The sequence below is a fragment of the Chiloscyllium punctatum genome, chromosome 18 (genome assembly GCF_047496795.1).
Source record: "Chiloscyllium punctatum isolate Juve2018m chromosome 18, sChiPun1.3, whole genome shotgun sequence".
Classification (NCBI taxonomy): domain Eukaryota; kingdom Metazoa; phylum Chordata; class Chondrichthyes; order Orectolobiformes; family Hemiscylliidae; genus Chiloscyllium; species Chiloscyllium punctatum.
This window is the reverse complement of record NC_092756.1, coordinates 26,461,115-26,480,640: the sequence shown is the minus strand read 5'-3', so window position 1 is coordinate 26,480,640 and position 19,526 is coordinate 26,461,115.

The following is a 19,526-nucleotide window of genomic DNA, read 5'->3' as shown; positions in this document are numbered from 1 at the left end:
TACACAACAGCCGTTCCAGCCACCCAGCTGGTGGGCAGCACTAAAAAGGCCACTCTGTTTGATCCTGTATCAAACCCAGATACATTTTTGGATGAGATAGGCCGACAGTCTGTCATACACGGACTGGATGCTGACAAACAAATTAAATTAATCTCCATGTGACTTTGTCTACCAGGCCATTCAGCCCTCCATGAGGGACAACAGTGAGGGCGGGGCATCCATGATGAAATGAAGGCAGCGGTCCTCAATGTTCGAGAAAAGTCCCATTCCAGGTTAGTGACAAACAGCGTACATATTTGTTCCAGGAGAACACCCACACGAACATGTCTCACTGTCAGTGACAGCAGCTCACCAAGGGCTAGGTTAATGACAGCTGTAAGGATACTTTCGGTGGGGCACTGGGCTTGGTGCGAGGGATTCCAATTATCCCAAGTGACAAAGTTAGGATGGGGATCTTTGAAGTCGAAAGTATCGGAATTACATTAAAAAAGGTATTTGGATGGGTTATCATGATGCCATCCCACATGCTGTGGAGATAGAGGGGACATTGACAGGGTCCACACTTACATACATTTGAAGGAACAAGCCATACCATGACATTCCCATCGCCTGTCATTAACGAATTCGGCTCCTCTCACATCAAGCTATGGTCCTAACTGCACTCACCTTGATATATCTCGGGATACCGGTGGTTAGGATTGCAGGCTGTAACAGATGGGTACGATCATGGTGAATAATGCCTGGACACACCCCCAGGGACTGGAAGTTAGATGGAACTCCCCGGGTGATCACCTTAGTTTCATTCATTTGCAGTGTTTGAGTGTTCCTGGCTGGGCCCAGTATTGATTGCCTGTCCGTAGCTGCTCGGGAGCTGGTTTTGATGGTGAGCTGCCTCCTTGAACTGTTGCAGGTGGTGGATCTACAAAGTGCTTGGGAAGGGAATTCCTGGAGTTTGAGCCAGTAGGTCTCATTCACTTGCATTTATCCTGCTCACTGGATGTTGGCTATGCATCGCTATTCTGTATGGATTCTCAGAACGGAATATGTTTTATTAAAACAGTTAGGAGTGCCACAGTCGCTCAGTGGTTAGCACTGTTACCTCACAGCGGCAGAGACCTGGGTTTGATTCCACTCCTGAGCGACTGTTTGTGTGGAGTTTGTACATTCTCCCTGCATCTGTATGGGTTTTCTCCCATTGTTCAACGGTGGGCATTTTTGACAGATTGCCCGTAGTGTCGAGGGATATTCAGGTTCGCTGGAATAGCCATGGGAAATGCAGGGTTTCAGGGATATCATGAGGGGATGGATCTGAGTTGGATTCTCTTCAGAGAGTCATTGTGAACTCGATGGGATGAAGGGCCTGTTTCTGCTCTGTAGGGATTCTATGATATCACTTATCAGCCATATGACAATCGGTTTGACCAATGTACAAAATGGTTTTCGCTCAAATAGCAGGCTACTCTGACAACAAACATAACCAGCTTTCAAAATTAGATTTTTAATTCATTGTATAAACTTCTTTGTATTCGAAAGACTGGGTGGGGGAGAGGGAATCGTGAAATGTTGCGGCCTCCTTGCTAAAACACACATAGACAGCCAAGTGATGCTGGGTATATTGGACAAGTTATACTCCCAAATCACAAAAGCCAGACAGCAGCCAGATGGTTATACCATCAGCATAATGTAAAAGGCAATAGTTCCCCTTGGCAGACATATCCCTAATAACGTCTCCACCAAACAAAGGAGGGCCCAGACAGGTCCTGCTACACAAAGAAACATACAGGAACAAGCCATCCAAATGATTAGCAACGCTTCAAGCTGTGAACTGATTCTCCGAATTGGCCAGAAGTATAGAAGGTTCTGGGAAACGATCCAGAAATGAACAAAACCAGGGATCACCTGCAGACTGATCTCTTGAATTTTCTGGAGGCTTTCTGAGGTGACCAACATGGCAAGGGACAAAGACCAGCTCACCATCCAGAGAGAGGGAGAGAGAGAGGGAGAGAGACAAGCTGAAGGAAACCTCAGGAGCATGGGAGAGAGGGAGTGTGAAAAACCATTGAGAGAGTGAGAGCTGGAACCAACTGGAATACTGAGTGTCACCCCTTCTGTCTGTCCATGCTTCAACGCCTGTTTGTCTCAGTCTGACTTCCCCTTCTCTCTTTGTCCTTCTCTCTCACAGTCTGTCTCTTTCTCTCAATCTGCCTTTCTCTCACACCCTCCCTCTCACTGTCTGTCTCTGCCCCAGCTTTCTCTCATCCCCCTTCTCCATCCCCACTCTCTCTACCTCTCTCTCTTTTTCTCACCCTTCCTTTCTCTTTTTCTTTATTTCAGACCTGAAAGTGCTCACCCAATTTTGAACCCCCTTAAAATATTTTGCCCCTCATTTTCAATCTCTTCCCAAATTTATCCCCTTCCCCAAATACCTTCCCTCCCAAATGTCTACCTCACCAACTGTGCCCCCGTCAAATATTTTGATGCCCCCCCAACGTTGCTGTGAGCCCCACTCCCCGGGGCAGATGGTGTTGAGTGGAAAATTGTAGAGCTGGAAAAGCCCAGCAGGTCAGGCCTGAAACATCGACTCTCCTGGCTGACCCGCTGTGCTTCTCCAGCTCCACACTTTGTAACTCGGACTATCCAACATCTGCAGTCCTCACCATCTCACACCAGTAAATGAGTCCGGGTTAACTGACTTGCCTATGACTGTTTTAATGTACAGCAAGATCCCAGTCCAAGAATTAAGGAGGTTTGCATCACAGATGGAGTCCTTTCTGCCCATCATCCCCTCTCCCCCATTAAATGATCCTGGTCCTGTTCAGGATCCTCAGGATTGGCCCCTGAATGGCCGCATTGACAATCCTTCCTGTGGAGACCTCTTCTCCACCCTGTCTCAGACTTTGCATCACATGCTATCTATCTCTCCATCTCTCTCTGACAACAGCTCCTCCTTTCTCCACCAACCCCAAAGCCCCATCAAACCCTCCCCCTGTCTCTGGCTGTCCCACTTCCTCCATGTCTTCCACTCTCCCCCTTCCCATCCAGACTCACAGCCCCTCGGCTGGAGGACATAGTGCAGAGACTTACTTGCCTTTTGACTGACTGCTGTAATGTACAGCAAGATCCCACGCTAAAACCATCGCCAAGTACACACACTGTCCTTCTCCCTCAATATAGGTCCTTCTCAATCTTTCTCTCTCTCTCCCTGTCTCTCTCACTCTGTCCTTTTCTCACTCCACCTCCTTGACTCTCACTGCCCATTTCTCTCTCTCCACTTTCTCCATCTCCACTCTCTCCATGTCTCTCTCTCTTTTTGTCACTCTCCCTTTCTCTTTCTCTTTTTCTCTATTTCAGACTCACTCAGAAAAGTACTTCATGTTCCTCCCCTACAGTGGGGGTAAAACCTGGGAGAGAGCAGGCACTGAGGCAAGCACTTCCCAGTGTCCCTTCCCCAGTCACTGGGACAGAGCAGAGTGGTCCAGGGAGAAAGAGGTAGAGCAACTACAGGAGAGAAAGAGAGATGGACGGACAGACAGTGAGAGGGAGGGAGAGAACAAGAGAAAGACAGGCGGGGTGGGGGGGAGAGGAAGTGAGAAGAACTGAGAGAGAGCAGAAGAGAGAGAGAGAGAGTGAAACTCCAGAAAGAGAAATACAATGTCAGACAGATACAAGGTGAAAATGAGGAGAAAAAGATAGGGAGAGTTCAGGCAGACAGCAAGACAGAAATCCCAGGGAGAGATAAAGGACAGAGAGAGAGAGAGGAGTTACAACAGCAGAGATATTGAGCTGAGAGAGTGGGGTGGTAGTGGGGGCTGACGTGATGTGGCTAGAGTGATGTACAGACAGGAATAGCAAGATCCCACAGAGCTGAGAGACAGATGCAGAGAGAGATGAGCAAGGTGTTAGTTTTGTGAAAGACTGAATGATTAAGTATTCCTGAAAAACCTGGTGAGGTGACAAAGGGGGAAGGGAATCTACTGGGAAATGTTAACAGGACAGAGATGTGAAGTATGTTGAGAGATAGGGATTGAAGGAAAGATGTGGGAGAGAGAACTGGGAACACAAAAATAGACATGAGAGCTGCAGTGAGAGAGGGAAGCCGTGAAATCTGTGGGATCAGATCTCTCTCTAGCATTTTGCTCCCCGTTCCCACAGACGGCCTGAATCCCACAATGTGTGTGTGTGTGTGTGTGTGTGTGTGTGTGTTTGTGTGTGTGTGTGTTTTCGTCTGATGATTCCTCATGGCAGAATAATTTGATTCTCTGTCTCTGTATTGTCCTAGTTTCAGCTCCCAAATCAAATGTTGAATCATCCACGATCCTATTGAATACCAGAGCAGGCTCAAAGGGCTGGATGGTCTCCTCTTGTTCTTATTTCAGATGGTCTTATGTTCTTAACACTACCTCCCAGCTCTTGGCCCCCACACTGGAGGTTATGACTCCACAAGGCACTGATCTGTAGAGTGCTGCACTCTTTTGTGAGTCTCGGAGGGAACCAGCCTAATTTGGATTGGAGTTGCAGCCTCTCAGTGAGAAGTGAAATCTCCTCGAGGTTCCCCTCAGTCTCTCACTATAAGGTGGAGCAGGCCAGTCTCGGGGAAGCAAAAGCAGGCCAGGTCTGCCATGTCCTCCAGCTCCATTTCAGAAGTCCACATGGGAGGGGCTTGGTTCCTTCCTCAGCTTCCCGTGCTCTCCGTTCTGGGTTAGGGTGGGGGCCGAATGGCCTTGCTTCTGGCTCCTATTGAGGTGCAGGCTGGCTATGATTGGGTTATACACGGCATACCCCTGGAGTGAGGTCAGTTAGCTCAGTTAGCTGGTCAGTTAGCTTACCACACTAGCTAGAGTTACTCTGAAGGTCTATCCTTCCCAACCTCTCCTCTCAGCTGGGCCATGGTGACTTTCTGATGAAAACACCACCAGACACTGCTCTGTAATGAGGAGCTGTCCCATGCTCTGGTAATATTACGGTGACATTCCATTGGTTTGTACCTGGAGCACTGTGTGCAGGACTAGTCACTGCATTGCCAGAGGAATGTTAGTGTGTGGGGAAGGTTTACTGGATGAATCCCCACTGGAATGAACAGCACTTTCCCCCATTTAAGCCACCCTGACAGATTTTGTGTCTTTGGAGACACAAGGACCAATTCACCTGAAACAGCAGCTGGGCACACAATAAGACTGGCTAGTTTACACACACACACACACACACACACACACACACACACACACACACACACACACACACTCACTCTCTCAAACACACACTCTCAATCCCTCAAACATATACACACACACACTCTCGCTCACACACACATTCCTCTCTCTCACACACATACACACAAACACACACTCTCTCTTTCAAACACACACTCTCACTCCCTCAAACACACGCATTCCTCTCTCTCACACACACGCACACAAACACACACTCATCAGACACATACGCAAACACATAATCCCTCTCTCACACACACAGACACACAGAGATACACACACATGCACTCTCTCTCTCACACACAGACAGACACTCGCTCTCGGTCTCTCTCTCTCACACAGAGATACATACTCACACAACCATGATTACTGTACAAACATGGAGGAAGGTTCGATGGAGAGGTTACTTCTCCTAGGACTGAACCCTGATCTCGCATGATGACTGCTCTAGGGAGACAGACAGCAACTGCAAATGACTTGTTGGATCGTCCTGTGCACCACGTCTTGCATTGACAGTGTTGGTCTGTTTGGGTGCCTGCTTTTCTGGAGAGTCTCCAAGCAACAAGTGACCATAGATTGACAACAGCTTTCCTCCAATCCATGTTTAAGACACATGGTGATGTTATTTTTCAATGTTTGTTTAAAAAGATCTGAATCTTCTGAAATGCACGTGGCCTCCATCCCAAATTGCGACACCAGTGTGCCTTGTGGACCCTGAGGGAATGATCAGTGAAGTTTATCTGTACCTTCCTACATTCTGCACCTTGTACCACCAGATAGTGCTCCCTCATACCTCAGAAAGCACCACTCCATTGTGTTTACCCACAATGCCCCTCAGACAGTACCTCCACAAAATATTCACACCCTTAACACCTCAGAACACAGCCCAGCCCAACTCTCAGACTGCATTCATCCACAAACCCCTTCAGATTGTAAGGACCCACATCCACCGCAGTCCAAGATTGGAGCCCTGGTCCTCAGAACATTATTGGGTCTCTTGATTAATCATTGATTTCCTACAGTGTAAAATCAGGCCATTCAGCCCATCAGGTCCACATCGGCCGTCTGAAAAGCATCCCACCTACACTCACACTCTCTATTCTATCCCTGTAATGTTGCATTTCCCATGGCCACCCCACCTAACCAGTACATCTTTGGATTGTGGGTCGAAACCAGAACACCCAGAGGAAACCCACAGATACAGGCAGATGTGTAAACTCCACACCGACAGTGGCCAGGAGCTAGAATCAAAGTTGCATCCTTGGTGCTGTGAGGAAGCAGTGCTAACCACTGAGGCACCTTGCTCTTCTCTCCTTGGATGTCATGTCATCTAACCTTTTACTAACCAGTCTCCCATGTGAAACCTTCTCATCTATCTTCTCAGTCAACCCTTCAAAACCTCTGTCAAGTTGGATAAACCATTTCCACAGGCATGCTGACCATCCCTAATCAATTCTTGCTTTTCCAAATGCATGTAAATTGTCTCTCAGAATGCCCTCCAACAGCTTACCCACCACTGCCATCAGGCTCACAGCTCCATAGTTCAATGGCTGTTCCTTGCAGCCTTACTTCAATAATGGCACATCATTAATCACACTCCAATCTTCAGGCACCTCACCCGTTGCCACTGATCGGTCCATCTGACAAGGCTATCTCCATCCTTCTGTAATCTAAGGCTATCACCCTCAGTATTTATCACCCAACCAATCTTCATATCATTCATGAACCCAATGATTAACCCTCCACCATTCAAATCTAAATCTTTTCTATCAACCACATCAGCAAGACCCCAACAGTGAGACATGAACAGACAGAGATTTCTAACTGGGCCATCACTGTCTGCTTCCTGCCACTCAGCATTCTGTGCCAAATTCCTTGGATCTTGAGTTTTTATGTTCACTATCAGATTGCAATATGGATCCTGATAAAAGCCTTACTGACCTCCAAGCAGGCGACAGGAAAGCATTGCCCTTATTTACACACCTGGCCACCTCCTTAAAAAGTGCAATCCCATTGGTCAGACCCGAGCTCCCCTTAACACAACCATTCTGACTGTTCTTCATGATCTCCAGTCTCTTTAAATGCTGATTAATTCTCTCTCCCAAAATTGCTTCCAACAGACGTCCCACCCACGATATTAGCCTGACTGGCCTGTAGCTGCCTGGTATATGCCATGTTCCTTCTTGAATAACAGTACCACATGGTCAGTCCGACAACACCTCTCCTGTGGCCAGAGGGGATTTGAAAATGTTTGCAAGTGTACCTGCTACTTGCTCCATCACCTCATTAGGTAAACTGAGATATATCTCCACCGTCTTTGGAGATTTATTGGGTTGTAAGAAGAGCACTTAGAACCATCTCTCTCTATATATATGCTAATTCATTTAATTGTATCACAGAGCATCTCCACGATTTCATATCAAACCTGTCCCAATGAGCACTGACAAAATGCATCCATTCAATGTAGCCTCTGGGTCCATGCACAAATTCTCACTGTGTTTCTCTCATTATCAATTCACCCCTAATGTCACTGTAAGGTACTTTCAGAATTCTATTTCCCCCCTTAGCACTCCTCTCTCCCAGGCAATTCGCCTGCAATACGATTTGGATGAGTGTGGGATGTCAGTCTGGATGTGGATTAGCATTGGGAAGGTCAGAATTAATGAAAACACGGCCTTTTGGCTAAGATCAAGTGTCTGTTCTTATAAGGACAGGTGTCGAGTTGCGAGTCATCAGAGCTCGTGAAGAGATCATCGCTGGATCGTGATTGGACGTTGGAGGATCGTTTGGTTGTGCTGACCTGCTCTTGGTGAATCTTCATGCTGGCTTCGGCCTAACGCCAATTCAGGGACCAGCCAACCTCAGAGCTATGGCCTCGACAGCTGCCCGCAGCCCTGCGCAGGGGGTTCGAAACACAGTCAGGGTGACTGTGAAGAAGATTGAGGATCATACACTGCTCGACCGCACCCTATTTATTAAGAAGGTACTGTTGGGGTGCTGTGGGTGTGTATTGCCTGCAGGATTTCCCTGGGGCAGGCTACTTTGATGTGACCTTCAGAAGTGTGAAGCAGTGCAAACAGCTCCTGAAGGTCTTCCAGGAGAAGGAAGGGGAGCCACTGTTATCCATCTTGTCAGCGACACCATTGTGTGTGCTTCCTGCACAGCGGAATCGGGTTGTTACGATCCATATGTACAACACTTATGTTCCAGTGGCTGATGTACTGACCTTCCTGGGAAGGTCCGTCCAAGTTGAGGGAGAAGCCACTGATGTGATCGACCCCTTTGGGATCTGGACCAGTAAGTGGCAGGTCAGGGTAACTCTGAGGGCCGATGATAGTGGGAACATCCTCCACCCACCCTCGAGCTTCGCAATTGGAGGGAGCAGAGGCTACCTGACATATGCAGGGCAGCCGAAAGTGTGCCGAACCTGCGGGAAGTCGGGACACGTGGCGGTGGATTGCAAAGTGACCATCTGCAGGAACTGCAAACAGGAGGCTCACTTGACTAAGGACTGTCAGGAAGAAAAGAGCTGCAACCTGTGCGGAGAGGCGGGCCACATGTACAAGGCCTGCCCAAGACGGGGGGGGGGCACATACGCACAGATGGCTGGAGGTGGCAATGTGAGCTGTGGACCCCCAAAGATTAGTAAGGTCCACCCAGACAGCAGGGAAACGGAGTCTGGTGGCACCCAGAAAGAAGAACAGGCTGTAGTGGAGGAGGGTGCAGCCAGCAGAGAGACACAGCAGCTGATCCTAGCTCTAGCCGGGTAGATGGAAGAAATGGAGGAGGAGGTAATCAAGCAGGCAGAGGAGTGGATAGCTGTTAAAAACAGGAAGAGGAAATCTTGCCAGGCTCCCAAAGCCTCCCAGCAAAAGGGGAAAAGACAGCTGCACGAGGGAGGGACGGCCAGCTCTTCGGAGGGGGAAGATGGATGCACAGAAGGCCATCACCACCAGAAGAAGAGACAGAGCGCCGTCGGTAAAGAGGAGGGCATTTCCTCCCAACCAGGAAACAATGGACCCCCCGAAGTTCACCCTCCACCCAGAGAGAACCAGGAGATACCCACTGCCCCACAACTACAGGCAATCGAGAGCTGTGATCCTCTGACAGTGCCATTGTCAGACACAGAACTGGACAGGGAGGACCCTTACCCTGGCTCAATGACACCAGAGCTGCTAAATGACCCCAGTGAGGAGCTGGATAGCTACCTCAGCCCAGCGAAGGTCCAGCAGTTCGTGCTTACCATGGGGATGTAGACAAGCTACCCCAGAGACAGGAGAGTCAAATGGACAATGGTAACCCCATAAACTGGGGGTTAAAGAAGTTGTATTCGCTTTCTTATAACAGGGCACCCACTCAGTAGGTGGGTTCCGCTGAAGCCACAGCCAAATACCAAGAGACTGGATAAAGGTAACTGTTAATAGGATAACTGGGAATTCGATTAATTCAATTTGTTCTTAGTAATGTTAAGACACGCAATGTATATAACTATGAACGACATGGAATATTGTACAAGTACCAAAGATTTATTTATATGAATAAAGTATATTTTGAAATTAAAAAAATGTCAGTCTGGATGTGGATTAGCATTGGGAAGCTCAGAAATAAGGAACACACGACTGTGCTGAGTGTGGGGCAGTGGGATTCATTTGGGATGACCACACGGAAGCTGAGGAATAAACCTCAGGCCTGCAGCATGAAAATATCCCTTTGAGCTGGCAGGTCAGTCACACGAAACAAAAACTCCAACACTGGGAAAAAGAGGGTGGTACCTCTTCAGGTTCAATATCCAATTAAAGATGGTCTGTTTGAACACAGTCTCTGGAATCTGGACGTGGGAATCATTACTGAGAAGGGTATGAAGGATGCAGAGGCAGAAATATACTGAACAATTTCAGATATTCCTCTTAGACCACAAGACATGCGAGCAGAAACTAGGCCATTCAGCCCATCTGATAGTATGGCACTTACTCAGTAGTGACTGTCTTACAATGCAGGTATCCCCCAGGCTGACGCTTTGACAGTGCAGCACTCCCTCAGTACTGAACCTCTGACAGTACAGCGCTCCCTCAGTAATGACCCTTTGTCAGTGCAGCACTCCCTCAGTACTGACCCTCTGACAGTGCAGCACTCCCTCAGTACTGACCTTCTGAAAGTGCAGCACTGCCCCCAGATTGACCCTCTGACATTGCGGCAACGCCCTATTACTGACTCCCTGACAGTGCAGCACTCCCTCAGTAATAACCCTCTGACAGTGCAGCACTCCCTCAGTAATGACCCTCAGAGAATGCAGCATTTCCACAGTATTGAACCTCCGACAGTGCGGCACATCTGCATTGCTGACTCTCTGACAGTGCAGCCCTCCCTCAAACTGACCCTCTGACAGTCCGGCCCTCCCTCAGAAATGACCTTCTGAAAGTGCGACACTCCCTCAGTACTGACACTCTGACAGTGCAGCACTCCCTCTGTACTGACCCTCTGACGGTGCAGCACTCCCTCCATGCTGACAATGTGGCAATGCAGCACTCCCTTGGTCCTGCGCCCCTGATAGTGCAGCCATCTCTCAGTACTGACCCCCAACAGTGCAGCACTCCCTCAGCACTGATCCTTTCACACTGCAGCACTCCCTCAGATGTGAGCTGCTAACGCCACAGCATTCCCTCAGTACTGACCCTCTGACTCTGTAGCACTCTCTTTGTATTAAAATTTCTACAGTGCAGCGCTCTCTCAGTACTGACCCTCTGACAGTGCAGCACTCTCTCAGTACTAACCCTCTGACAGTGCAGTGCTCCTTCAGTACAGACCGTCTGAGAGTGCAGCTCTCCCTCAGTACTGACCCTCTGACAGTGCAGCACTCCCTCAGTACTGACCCCTTGACAGTGCAGTGCTCCCTCAGTACAGACCGTCTGACAGTGCAGCACTCCCTCCGTACTGACACTCTGACAGTGCAGCACTCCCTTAGTACTGACCCTCTGACAGTGCAGCACTCCCTCAGTACTGACCCTCTGACAGTGCAGCACTCCCTTGGTACTGGCCCTCTGACAGTGCGACTCCCCCTCAATACTGTTCCAATGACACGGCAGCACTCCCTCTGTACTGACCCTCTGACAGTGAGGCATTGCACGTATACTGACCCTCCCACAGTGTGGCGCACCTTCATACTGACTTTTAGACAATGTGGCGCATTCTCTGATCATTCAGTACTCCCTCAGAACTGACCCTCTGACACTGCAACAGCGCCTTGGCCCCTGACGGTGCTGTAATCCCTCAGTACTGACTCTCTGACAGTGCTGCAATCCCTCAGCACTGCTCCTTTGACACTGCAGTACACCATCAGAAATGACATTCTGACACAATAGTATTCCCTCAGCACTGACATTTCTTCAGTGTGGCATTACCTTGGTACTGACCCTCCGATAACACGGCATTCCCTCGGTACTGACCGTCCGACAGAGCAGAACTCCCTCATTTCTGCACTTCTGATAGTCCAGCACTCCCTCAGTACTGACCCTTTGACAGTGCAGCACTCCCTCAGTACTGACCCTCTGTAAAAACACTGCCTCAGAACTGACACACTGACCGTGTAGCGCTCCCTCAGTAATGACCCTTTGAGTGTGCATCACTCTCTCAGTACTGACCCTCTGACATTGCAGCACTCCCTCAGTACTGACCCTCTGACAGTGCAGCATTCCCTTAGTACTGACCCTCTGACAGTGCAGCACTCCCTTGGCACTGGCCCTCTGACAGTGCGACTCCCCCTCAGTACTGTTCCAATGACACTGCAGCACTCCCTCTGTACTGACCCTCTGACAGTGAGGCATTGCACGTATACTGACCCTCCCACAGTGTGGCGCACCTTCATACTGACTTTAAGACAATGCGCGCATCTCTGATCATTCAGTACTCCCTCAGAACTGACCCTCTGACACTGCAACAGCGCCTTGGCCCCTGACGGTGCTGTAATCCCTCAGTACTGACTCTCTGACAGTGCTGCAATCCCTCAGCACTGCTCCTTTGACTCTGCAGCACACCATTAAAAATGACATTCTGACACAATAGTATTCCCTCAGCACTGACATTTCTATAGTGTGGCATTCCCTAGGTACTGACGCTCCGATAACACGGCATTCCCTCAGTACTGACCCTCCGACAGAGCAGAACTCCCTCAGTACTGACACTCTGACAGTGCGGCACTGCCTCATTCCCGCACTTCTGATAGTCCAGCACTGCCTCAATACTGACCCTTTGGAAGTGCAGCACTCCCTCAGTACTGACCCTCTGTAGCAACACTCCCTCAGAACTGACACACTGACCGTGTAGTGCTCCCTCAGTAATGACCCTTTGAGTGTTCATCACTCTCTCCGTACTGACCGTCTGGCAATGCAGCAATCATTCAGTACTGACTGTCCGACACATAGTGTGGTGCTCCCTCAGTACTGACCCCCTCACATCGCGGTGATCCCTCTGTACTAATCCCCTCAGAGTGTGTTGCTCCCTCAGTTCTAACCCTTTCACAGTGCAGCGCCTCCTCAGTAGTAACCCTCTCACAGTGCGGCACTCTGACAGCATGGCCATCCATTAGTACTGACCGTCAGAGAGTGCGCACTTCATCATTCCTGACCCTCTTACTGCACAGCAATACCTCCGTCCTGACTCTCTGACAATGCAGCACTCCCTCCACACTGACCCTCTGACAATGCTGCATTCCCTCCATACTGATCCTCGGTCAATACAGCACTCCCTCCACACTGTTCCTCTGATAGTGATGCACTCCCTCAGTACTGACTTTCTGACAGTGTGGAAGTGGCCCTATACTGACCCTCCGACAGTGTGGCTCAATCTCAGGACAAAACCTCTGACAGTACAGCACTCCCTCAGTACTGACTCATTGACAGTTTAACACTCCCTCAGCACTGACCCATTGACAGTGTAGCACTCCCTCAGTACTGACCCATTGACAGTGTAGCACTCCCTCAGTACTAACCATCTGGCTCGGTCCTGCACCTCTGACAGTCCAGCAGTGCCTCAGTACTGACCATCTGACAGTGTAGCACTCTCTCTGTACTGACCCTCTGACAGTGTGGCACTCTCTGTACTGACCCTCTGACAGCATGGTGCTCCCTCAGTACTGACCCTCTGTCCTTTTTAACCCACCCTTTCATTCTTCATTATGCTGATTTGAACAGAGGTAAGGAAACAGAGTTAGTGACCATTCACCGTGACCCTGTTATAAAACTTATTTTCAAATGTGGCTTGCATGTGATTACCACACCCTCTAATAGTTGACTGGAAGGTGGGGGTGAGCTGTACTCTCCTGCTGCAGTCCTTGGGTGTCCCACAGTGATGTTAGGGAGGGAGCTCCAGGAGTTTGACCTGAACCATGTAAAGAGCTCTCTTACTGGAGTGCCTTTTTAAAGTTGGGAAGTTAATATAGACCGGGAGGACCCGAGAGCTGCTGTCTTGTCAATCCCTTTAATACAGCAAGCTGGAGAATTCAACACTAAAATCAATCTGTACGGACGCAATAGAGACCTGAAACATCAATACCGAGATTGCTGAAGAAGCTCAGCATGTCCGGCAGCATCTCTGAGGGGAGACGGAGAAAGAGAAAGAGAGAGTTCATCTTTTAATCCAGTGATTTCTGCGGGAAAGTTCCTTCAGAACAAACCGTTTTGAGGAAGAGTCACTTGGAATGCGAATTGTTTCTCTCTCTCTCTTCACCGTTGCTACCTGCTGAATTGTGCTGAATTTCCCCACCATCTGTTTAATTGAGAACTTGATCTCATTCAAGTGTCACTGAGTAATTCAGTCTGTGTTCAATGCCCTGAGGCTGCTACTGTTGAAAGCTGACAAACAGGTTTAAGGCTGTGGTAAAAACAATGACTGCAGATGCTGGAAACCAGATTCTGGATTATTGGTGCTGAAAGAGCACAGCAGGTGTGCAGGTTTAAGGCTGTGTAAGGTATTGTATTGGAGGGCGGGGTACTTTGGGAGAACAGATCCAGAACACAGGCACACTGAAATGTTAGGTCTGAGCTGTTCCTTCTGAACTAACATCACAAAGTTACATTGATAAGGATCTTTGTGAAGTGCCTTTGTCAAGTGGCCCTTCCTCAAAACGGTCTATTCTGAAGGAACTTTCCCGCAGAAATCACTGGATTAAAAGGTGAACTCTCTCTTTCTCTTTCTCCCTCTCCCTTCAGAGATGCTGCCGGACATGATTAGCTTCTTCCGCAATCTCTGTATTGATGTTTCAGGTCTCTAGCGCGTCCGTACAGATTGATTTTAGTGTTGAATTCTCAAGATTGCTCTGTTCAAGGGATTGAATCCCTCTGCTACAAAGGGGGGTCAGTTACCACAGCTAAGAGGTTCGTGATGCCAACATTGTTGGTTCAATCTCTATCATGTCTGAAATTACCATGAAGGCCCCAGCTTCTCAACATCACCGCTCACCTGAGGTGTGTGACCCACCAGGCCTCTCTCTCTGACAAGACAGCAGCTCTCGGGTCCTCCTTGTCTATAATAACTTCCCAACCTTAAAAAGGGGACTACAGTAAGAGAGCTCTTTACATGGTTCAGGTCAAAATCCTGGAGCTACCTCCCTAAAATCACTGTGGGACACCCAAGGACTGCAGCAGGAGAGTACACCACACCCCAACCTTCCAGGCAACTATTAGAGGGTGTGGGAATTACATACAGGCCACATTTGAAAATAAGTTTTATAACAGGGTCACGGTGGATGGTCACTAACTCTGTTTCTTTACCTGTGTTGAAATCAGCGTAATGAAGAAGCTAAGGGTGGGTTGAAAATGATAATGATAGCCTTTCGTAGGTTGGGGTTTATTAGAGTTGGTATCGACAGTATGAAAGTTTGAGCACTTATTCAAGGGCATGCAGGTAGCTGCCAGAGGACGTGATGGGGGCTGGTACAATTGCGACATTTAAAAGGCATCAGGATGAGTATGTGAATAGGAAGGGTTTAGAGGGATATCAGCCAAGTGCTAGCAAATGGAATGAAATGAGATGAGAATATCTGGTTTGTATGGATGGGTTGGACAGGAGGGTCTGTTTCCAAGCTGTGCATCTCAGTGACCCTGTGCCTCAGAATAGTTTATTGCAGAGAGTTTCAGACAGAGGTTGGTTTGTGTGTCTCTCTCATGCTTCCTCAGAATCTGCAAAACGCTATGACCCTAATTTCCCAAGAAATAAAGAGGGTCAGCACCGAGGGAGTGATGCACGGTCAGAGTGTCAGAACTGAGGGAGTGCCACAATGTCTGTCGGTCAGTACTGAGGGAGTGCCACACTGTCAGAGGGTCAGTACTGAGGGAGTGCCACACTGTCAGATGGTCAGCACTGAGGGAGTGCTGCACTGTCAGAGGGTCAGTACTGAGGGTGTGCCACACTGTCTGTCGGTCAGTACTGAGGGAGTGCCACACTGTCAGAGGGTCAGCACTGAGGGAGTGCTGCACTGTCAGAGTGTCAGTACTGAGGGAGTGCCACACTATTAGAGGGTCACTCATGAGGGAGTTCCGCACTGTCAGAGGGTTAGTATTGAGGGAGTCATGCACTGTCAGAGGGTTAGTACGGAGGTAGTGCTGCACTTTCAGAGAGTTAGTATTGCAGGAGTGTCACACTGTCAGAGGGTCAGTATGAGGGAGAGCCACACTGTCTGTCGGTCAGTACTGAGGGAGTGCTGCACTGTCAGAGGGTCAGTACTGAGGGAGTGCCGCACTGTCAGAGGGTCAGTATTGAGGGAGAGCCAGACTGTCAGAGGGTCAGTACAGAGGGAGTGCCACACTGTCTGTCGGTCAGTACTAAGAGTGCTGCACTGTCAGCGTTTGAGTACTGAGGGAGAGCCACATTGTCAGAGGGTGAGTACTGAGGGAGTGACACACTGTCGGAGGGTCAGTACTGAGGGAGTGCCGCACTGTCAGTGTTTGAGTACTGAGGGAGTGCTGCACTGTCAGAGGGTCAGTACTGAGGGAGTGCCACACTGTCAGAGGGTCAGTACTGAGGGAGTTCCACACTGTCAGCAGTTCAGTACTGAGGGAGTGCTACACTGTCAGAGGGTCAGTACTGAGGGAGTGCTGCACTGTCAGAGGGTCAGTACTGAGGGAGTGCCACACTGTCAGAGGGTCAGTACTGAGGGAGTTCCACACTGTCAGCAGTTCAGTACTGAGGGAGTGCTACACTGTCGGAGGGGCAGTACTGAGGGAGTGCCACACTGTCAGAAGGTCAGTACTGAGTGAGTGCTGCACTGTCAGATGGTCAGTACTGAGGGAGAGCCACACTGTCGGAGTGTCAGTACTGAGGGAGTGCTGCACTGTCAGAGGGTCAGTACTGAGAGAATGCCACACTGTCAGAGGGTCAGGACTGAGGGAGTGCTGCACTGTCAGAGTGTCAGTACGGAGGAAGTGCTGCACTCTCAGAGTGTGAATACTGAGGGAGTGCCACACTGTCAGATGGTCAGTACTGAGGTAGTGCCACACTGTCAGAGGATCAGTGCTGAGGGAGCTATTTACTGCCAAAGGTTCAGTACTGAGGCTGTGCTGCACTGTCAGGAGGTCAGGACTGAGGGAGTGCTGCAATTTCAGAGGACAATAGCGATGAACTACAGCACTGTCAGAGTGTCAGTACTGAAGGAGTGCTGCACTGTCAGAGGGTCAGTACGGAGGAAGTGCTGTCCTGTCAGAGGGTCAGTACTGAGGGAGTGCTGCACTGTCAGAGGGGGCAGTACTGAGGGATTGCCACACTGTCAGTGCGTCAGTACTGAAGGAGTGCTGCATTGTCAGAGAATCAGGACTGAAGGAGTGCGGCACTGTCAGAGGCGTCAGTACTGAGGGAGTGCCATACTGTCAGAAGATCAGTACTGAGGGAGTGCCACACAGTCAGAGGGTCAGAGCTGAGGGAGGTCTACACTGCCAAAGAGTCGGTGCTGAGGGAGTGCTGCACTCTCAGAGTGTCAGTACTGAGGGAGTGCCACACTGTTAGAGGGTCACTCATGAGGGAGTTCCGCAATGTCAGAGGGTTAGTACTGAGGGAGTCATGCACTGTCAGAGGGTTAGTACGGAGGTAGTGCTGCACTTTCAGAGAGTTAGTATTGCGGGAGTGTCACACTGTCAGAGGGTCAGTATGAGGGAGAGCCACACTGTCTGTCGGTCAGTACTGTGGGAGTGCTGCACTGTCAGAGGGTCAGTACTGAGGGAGTGCCGCACTGTCAGATGGTCAGTACTGAGGGAGAGCCAGACTGTCAGAGGGTCAGTACTGAGGGAGAGCCACATTGTCAGAGGGTGAGTACTGAGGGAGTGACACACTGTCGGAGGGTCAGTACTGAGGGAGTGCCGCACTGTCAGTGTTTGAGTACTGAGGGAGTGCTGCACTGTCAGAGGGTCAGTACTGAGGGAGTGCCACACTGTCAGAGGGTCAGTACTGAGGGAGTTCCACACTGTCAGCAGTTCAGTACTGAGGGAGTGCTACACTGTCGGAGGGTCAGTACTGAGGGAGTGCTGCACTGTCAGAGGGTCAGTACTGAGGGAGTGCCACACTGTCAGAGGGTCAGTACTGAGGGAGTTCCACACTGTCAGCAGTTCAGCACTGAGGGAGTGCCACACTGTCAGAAGGTCAGTACTGAGTGAGTGCTGCACTGTCAGATGGTCAGTACTGAGGGAGTGCCACACTGTCGGAGGGTCAGTACTGAGGGAGTGCTGCACTGTCAGAGGGTCAGTACTGAGAGAATGCCACACTGTCAGAGGGTCAGGACTGAGGGAGTGCTGCACTGTCAGTGTGTCAGTACTGAGTGGGAGCCACACTGTCGGAGGGTCAGTACTGAGGGTGTACTGCACTGTCAGAGGGTCAGTACTGAGAGAATGCCACACTGTCAGAGGGTCTGGACTGAGGGAGTGCTGCACTGTCAGTGTGTCAGTACTGAGGGAGAGCCACACTGTCAGAGGATCAGTACTAAGGGAGTGCTGCAATGTCAGAGGGTCAGTACTGAGTGAGTGCCACACTGTCAGAGGGTCAGGACTGAGGGAGTGCTGCACTGTCAGTGTGTCAGTACAAAGGGAGTGTCACACTGTCAGAGGGGTCACTACTGAGGGATTGCTGCAATGTCAGAGGGTCAGTACTGAGGCAGCGCTGCACTGTCAGAGTGTCAGCACTGAGGGAGTGCTGCACTGTCAGAGGGTCACTACGGAGGGAGTGCTGCACTGTCAGAGGGTCAGTACTGAGGGAGTGCTGCAATGTCTCAGGGTCAGTACTGAGGAAGTGCTTTACTGTCGGAGGGGTCAGTACTGAGGGAGTGCCACATTCTCAGAGGGTCCTTCCTGTGGGAGCGCTGCACTGTCTGAGTGTCCTTACTGAGGGAGCGCTGCACTGTCAGATGGTCAGTACAGAGGGAGTGCTGCACTGTCAGAGTGTCACTACTGAGGGAGCGCTGCACTGTCAGAGTGTCACTACTGAGGGAGCGCTGCACTGTCAGAGGGATCAGTACTGAGGTAGTGCCACACTCTCTGAGGATCATTACCGAGGTAGTGCCACACTGTCAGAGTGTCAGATCTGAGGGGGGTCTACACTGCCAAAGAGTCGGTGCTGAGGGAGTGCTGCACTCCCAAATTGTCAGTACTGAGGGAGTCCTGCATTGTCAGAGGGTCAGTACTGAGAGAGTGCCACATTGTCAGAGGGACAGTATTGAGGGAGTACTGCAATGTCAGAGGATCAGTGCTGAGGGAGCTCTTTACTGCCAAAGGTTCAGTACTGAGGCTGTGCTGCACTGTCAGGAGGTCAGGACTGAGGGAGTGCTGCAATGTCAGAGGACAATAGCGATGAACTACAGCACTGTCAGAGTGTCAGTACTGAAGGAGTGCTGCACTGTCAGAGGGTCAGTACGGAGGAAGTGCTGTCCTGTCAGAGGGTCAGTACTGAGGGATTGCCACACTGTCAGTGCGTCAGTACTGAAGGAGTGCTGCATTGTCAGAGAATCAGGACTGAAGGAGTGCGGCACTGTCAGAGGCGTCAGTACTGAGGGAGTGCCACACTGTCAGAGGGTCAGTACTGAGGGAATGCTGGACTTTCAGAGGGTCAGTGCTGAGGGAGTGCTGCACTGTTGGACAGTCAATACTGAGGGAGTGCTGCATTGCCAGAGTGTCAGTACTGAGGGAGTGCCACACTGTCAGAGGGGTCAGTACTGAAGGAGTACCACACTGTCAGAGGGGTCAGTACTGAGGGAGTGCTGGCCTGTCAGAGTGTCATTACTGAAGGAGTGCCACACTGTCAGAGGGGTCAGTACTGAGGGAGTGCTGGACTGTCAGAGGGGTCAGT